We start from the raw sequence: 6714 nt of genomic DNA, 5'->3' as shown, positions 1-6714 counted from the left end.
CCACTGAATTAGGGTATCTTAGATGGGTCCAGCCTGGGTAGTATCTAATAGTTACTGGTCATTATCATGTTTTTCAACATGCAGTACAGTTAAGAATTCTGTTTTTGCTTGTATGTAAAGCTCATTCAATAGTGGTTTAAATACATGGCACTCATTTTAGTGATAATTAAGGGTTGGAAGGGATTTTGGAAACATTCTAATGATACTTACTAGAAAGAACTTGGGCTTTGGAGACAGACTTGAGGTGGAATGAAGTTTGGTTCTTCCAATTCTTGGCTGAGAAATCTTAACCACTTAACCCTACTAAGCTTCAGTTTCCTCATCTGTACAATGTGCATAATAAACCCTAATTTATGAACTTGTTAAAAGGAATAAATGAGATTTAAATAAAGCCTAGTCATGTTAGTAAACACACAGTAAAAATTATTATCCCCCTTTTCATAGAGAGGATAAATTTTAGGCAAAAACTTCTGTTGTGTGTCTTCCTGTCTTCCTTAAGTAATACAGTTAACTAGCATAAACTCCGGAACTAGAACTAATGACTTCTAGTTAGGATGTGGTTCTTTTGCAGAATCACAGTAATGTGGCTAATATATTATTTAGAAACAGTAACATCTTTCCCCTTTATTAAGGTTTTCTTCTAGATGACTATTACCTGTAATGGCCCAAATTATCATATTTCCTTTTATCTTCTTTCTTTGACTGCATAATTAAATTTACAAGAGGCAAGGACGTTACTGCAGGGCAAAGGTTACCTTACACAGCAATAACGATAATATGCTTTAGAGCAGGTAATTCGCTGCTTCAAACGAGAGGAAGCCACTGAGGATGGTTCCTCTCTGGCCAGCTGTAGGTGATTACACCTTGCTGGGCTTCAGTGTGATTCTAGAACCATGCTGTTCTATACAATCATCCTAGCCACGTGTAGCTATTTAAAACAAAATTAAAATGAACTAAAAATTAAACAAACTTTCAATATTTAGTTATCCAGTTATACTGGTCACATCTCAAGTGCTGACTAGCCACGTATGGCCAGTGGCTACGGTGTTGAACAACACACACATAGAACATTCTTGTCATCACTGTAAGCTGTATCAGTCAGCGTTGTATTAGACGACCTGTGTGTTGAGGTTGCTCTGTTAATAACTGTTAATTACATAACTAGAAAATGGGGAAACAGATGGGCTGTGATATGCAAGTGAGCTGAGAGGAAGAGTACAGGTAAGAAGAGAAAATAGTTTGTCTGAATGGATGTCTGGAAATTGACAGTTCAAGCAAGAATAAACCGTCCCCTAGGATAGAAAGCAGAAACACCCTGGCTAAAGAGTTCATTATGAAAGGCTGGGGATGGTACACCGTCTGATACTAAGGTCTGGCAGCCAGCGCACCTACTGGACTCCCAGTGGGTTCCCGCTGCCAGCAGTCACCATGGCAACGCTCAAGATTAAGGCCGGAGCTCTGAAAGCAGCTGCTCTCCCGTCGTTGCCCCTACCCTCACACTTATCCTGAGTGGCCCAAATCACACTCTTATCAATCAATCACTGTGAAATCCCTGGAGAGCTCAATTTAAGTACAATTTATTGCAGTAAAAAGTAAGACTTGGAAAGAATTTCAGGCATTAAATCTAATCAGCAAATGTTAAACCTCTTTCTGTTAAAAAATCAAAACATAAATTTCACTGTATCTTGTTGCTGTATTTGATTCTCAGGTGGGAAGCACTGTCTCCTTTTCCTTACATTCAGATAAAGTCCCTCATTCAGTGCAAGTATGGTAGCTATTGGTGCTGCTCACCAGGGTTGGTTCTCTTTCCAAGCACACAGTAGGACGGCATTACCCAAGCCCCCTTTTTCCATTAAAAATTAAAGTCTCTTTGTTGGGAATCAATTAAGACAATAAGAAGTAAAATGCAATTCTATTTCTGCCCATGCGATTTATTTTCGTCAATGCAGTGATGGTGGAAGTGATGTATTACGTCCAGCCAGAAATCTGTTTTTTCTTTTAGAGTTGTCCCTTCTTGTCATTTTTTTTTTTTTTTAGCATTTTTTTATTGAGTTATAGTCATTTTACAATGTTGTGTCAAATTCCAGTATAGAGCACCAGCCGGAAATCCTTAAACAATGCATGATCAACTGCCTTCCTCCCGCTGCCTGCAATGTTTCAGATGCTGGAAGACCCCATCAGTTCAATACTTGCAGGAGGACACCTTGGAGCAGAGTGCCCCGCCTATTTAAGATGGACGTGAAGTTCATTTGTAGATAAGTTCTCTCTCTTTTTTTTTTTTTGGTTCCACATATAAGCAATATCATATGGTATTTTTCTTACTCTTCCTGACTTACTTCACTTAGAATGATAATCTCCAGGTCCAACTTATCTACAGAACAGAAACTCACATAGAGAACAAACTTACGTTTACCAGAGGGTAAAGCGAGGTGGGAAGGGATAAATTGGGAATTCAAAAATTTGTACCTTTTGGGGAGTGATGGAAATGTCAGCTATCTTGACTGTGGTGGTGGCTTCATTGGTGCACACATCTATCAAAATTCATCAAATTGTACATCTGAAACATGTGTAGTTTACTGCAGGAATCATATCACAATAAAGGTGTTAAAAAAAAAAAAAGAATAACTTTGTCTACTGAAAAAAAAAGGACCTGAAGTGAGACTAGGTTTTAAACCACTGAGATTTAGAGGCTTATTTGCCTCTAAATATAGGATCATTTAGAATCTCTTGACTAACAGAGTGGATATACTAAAATAAAAATTAGAGAGTGAAAAATCTAATGAGAATGAATAATTTCAATGTAAACTATCTATCTTAAGAGTAGCCTATGTACTGCAGAATCAGCTTAAATAAGAAATACAGTTTAATAGTGTGATTATTTCCATGCCAATATCATTTGTCTTGCAAGCAAAATTTATTAGTCTTGGTTTAGATGAAAGTAAAGAAATTAGTTTTGTAGTAGCACCTGAATTGCTCTACTCAGACTTCTTGACAACAAATGCACATAAAGATATTTGATGATACTATATATAGATATTAAAGAACACTTTCTTAATAAAATTTTAAAGTATAAGTCCTTATGTTTAAATTTTAAAAAACATATACACAGCCTGTGGGAAAGGTGGGTGATAAATAGTTGGTAAATTATTTGACAGTTTTAAGATTTTTGGGGGGAAAATACTGGGGAACAATGTGGAAGACATTTTATTATTCTACATACAATTGTTCAACTTCACTAGTTCATTCATGATTCAATGCAGTTGATTCTGAATGATTTATGGGTGTTACAAAATGCTAAATAGATTTCAAAGTATTAATATTTGCCACTATTAAAGCTATTCTAGACAGCAAAACAAAACAAAACAAAATTCAAGATTTCTTTGGACAGTGACAGCCTCCCTTTTGCAGGCGGAAGGTCCTTCTCAAAATTCAGCTTGTTGAGATGTATCTATCCTGACGTGTGTGTCTGTGTATGTGTCATCCATCACCTCAAGTAGTTTTTGAAATTAGATGTAATACAGAAGTTTAAAAAATTAAAACATTTAAAGCAGTCACATTATTGTCTAATCACAAATCCTAACACCAGACTTGAAACATCCCCTTATGATAATGAATATAAGAATCAAAGAGTAATTCTGGTGGGTTTTATAAATGCCATGGCTGAAATTTCCCTTCTTTTACTTTGATACTCAGAAAATAAAATCTATTTAGCAACATTTCTTTTGTTAATGCAAGAAACTTCAAAGTTAAATAGGATGCCTCCCTGGCCTGTATGCCCTCCCACTTCTCTTCAGAATCTAGAACTTCTGCCTATTGGCCAGTAGGGGGAGTCATCACAAAGTAATTATGAACGCATACACATGACAACCTTTCCTCTTAGAATGAAAGCTTGTGAGGGTTTCTCTAACGTGCATCTTGCTGTTCTGTGAATTTTCTAGGTCATCACTAACCACGTTTTGTCTTTTCACTCCCAGGCTGTCGAAGCAGCAGGCCCTTAGAGAGTAAATGCTGTGGAAAAGCTCAGGTGCTGTGCTGTTTCTTTAGAGTCCTTTTCTCCCCATGTCCCACGCTGTTACATGGGGAGAAATAGAAATCTATTACACAGGATCCAGGCCAAAGGCTCTAATCTGAGTCCTGCTGCTGCTTTAATGTCTGCCCCTACTCAGGTCTCTTTATTAACTCCTCTCACTTCTGCAATCATAAATGTAAATTACACATTTCTTTCAGGTCCACCTACCCACTTCTTTCAGGAAAAGCCATTTGTTTCCCTGCACCTGGAGCTAATTCTCACTTCTTGCATCTTATCCACTGAGCCGACTTCCTGCCCTGCCGCCTCCTCCCAGACTCCCCTCGATGCCATTTTACCTCTTCTGAAGGCCTGAGCTCATGTGTTTTCAGGTTGGCCCAAGTGAAAGAATTCAAGCTTTGAGTTTTCCCAGGTATGGAGTTTCTCTGCATTGTTTCCCATACCTAGAGAGACAAGGTGTAGCTCTCGAGTATGGCACCCAGCCAAGCGTGGATGTTTCAAGAAAAGTCAATAATGCATCTTACAAAAATGTTTTGGTGACCAAACACAGCCTCCCAGCTATCGGTCTCCCCTAGAAAAGTGAGGCAATTATCTCAATCAGTCAAGTGAAAAGGTCCATTTATGCTTCAATTCTCTGGCTAATTCAGGCAAAAGTAAAATTTTCATCTGAATGATCTCAGTAATTGGCTTGCTGCACTGCTTTACCAGTGAAAACTCCACAAAGCAGTGGAGGCTAGGCTGTTCCATACCAACAGGGTGGTGCTAATCACAGGGAACTCGTGCATAGCAAGCATCTGTGAGAAAGCGCATTAGCAGAGACTTTGTTGAGAAATTTCAACAAAGGTAGCTCCTAATCGCAGCTTATTAGGTGAGCCTTAGAATTCAGTCTTTCTTTCCCTCCCTTTCCCTTCCCTTGTCCACCAGTTACTCCTCTTTTAGTGTTTCCAGTCTACAGTACGTGTGGTGCAAATCAGGGAATCAGTGTATTATCCTTCACTCCTTCCTCTCCCTTCACCTTCTTTCAGCATTTTGACATATGTTTTGAACAGACTGCCCCCATCTCTGTTCCCTCAGCCATCATCTTGGTGCAGGCTACTGTTGGTACCTGGCTCGAGCATTCACTCAATAGTTACTTACTGAGGCCTTTCCATGTACAGCTGCAGTGCCAGGCACTGTAAATACAATGATGAGCAAGATAGACCTGGTTCCATCGATCGTGGCCACCCTTAATTGTCTTCTCTGCTTGCTGTCTTGTACACCTTCCCTAATTCATTCTATTTTGCTTTTGGACTTACTCTTTTAAAACTCCAAGTGGCATAAGCTCACGACTGCCTAATAGTCAAAGACTTAAGTGTGACATACAAAGACCTTGATGATCTGACATTGACTTCATGTTTATTCTCCCTTTTTGCCACTGTTGAGGTCTTACATTTGGCGAATCTGAACTTTACGCAGTTGTCTGAGATAGCTGCTTTGATCAGAAATGCCCCTTCCCTCCTTCAAGGGGCTAACTTAAAGCAACATTGCTTTTTTACTTGGTTTTAATTATTAAAATTATTCTCTCCATATTATGAAACTTCTACCTTCTTCGACTTTTAGCTATTAACTCTGCCGGGAATAATTTCAAGCCTCTTTAGGTATCTGAAGAAAACCTCTCTTCAGTGTAAACATCAGTTCTTTCACTAGGTCTCTCCTGTGATAGATGTTACCCCCTTTACACCTGATTCCTCTCCTCTGAACGCATTGCGTTCCAGAAGTGGAGAGTCTTCATGAACTGCAGTAACCAGAATTGCACTCAGCACTCCACAGGGGTGGAGATACAGCGGGAGAGTCTATCATGAAGGACAAATCTTGTACAGGTCAATATGTGTACATTTGTTAAGCCTAAATTCAAGAATTTACCTATATCTCTTAACTGTTACATGTCTTCAATTCCTTCTTTAGAATCCTAAATCTGATGGACATGGAGATGTACCACCCCAGTTCTTTCCAGGGCTGACCTGTTATCTCTCTTTCAAGGATGGCCTTAGCTACAGAGAGATGCCTTGCTCAGAAGTGTGACCAACCTGGGGCACTCACCTCCAAGGACTGAGCATGGCAGGCTTAACTACCTGACATTCTTGGCTCACTAGGTGACAACTCCAATGGGCCACGTTGGCCTTGGAGCCCCCTGTGGGTAGTGCTGAAGCTGCATCACAGTTTGACTTATTCTTCCATTTAATTGTTTCCGCCTCTTTGCTCCCACAGGTGTTGACACCTAGTAAATACCCTGCATGCCAATCTCCATTTTAGAGTCTGTTTCTAGAAAACACAACCTGATATTTGGTACCAAGAATGGGCCAAAAAAGCAGTCAATATGACAGAATTTTGGAGCTGCACTTGCCACTTGGCTGGTAATGTGTACCCCATCCCTGATGGTGTGTGGAGCAGATATTTCTTGGTCCAAGGTGGCAGTCCAGTGGGGCTGGTAGAACTCTAAAATGATGGAGGAGAACTGGTGGCATGTAACTGAAAGGGAGCTGGACCCTGTGGGACATCCCCCACCCCTGCCTCTCGTTTATAGAAAAGCTGAACTCCCAGGCCTCCCTGACTCATAGAAGAACAGGCCCCAGCAGCTGATTAGGACAAGCCTGCAGGCACTGGGGGAGGCAACGACTCTGACCACCTGTCTCACCATTAACTGAGAT

The sequence above is a fragment of the Camelus dromedarius genome, chromosome 4, assembly GCF_036321535.1.
Source record: "Camelus dromedarius isolate mCamDro1 chromosome 4, mCamDro1.pat, whole genome shotgun sequence".
In the NCBI taxonomy this organism is placed as follows: Eukaryota; Metazoa; Chordata; class Mammalia; order Artiodactyla; family Camelidae; genus Camelus; species Camelus dromedarius.
The sequence above is the reverse complement of the archived record's forward strand: the minus strand, read 5'-3'. Positions refer to the sequence as shown.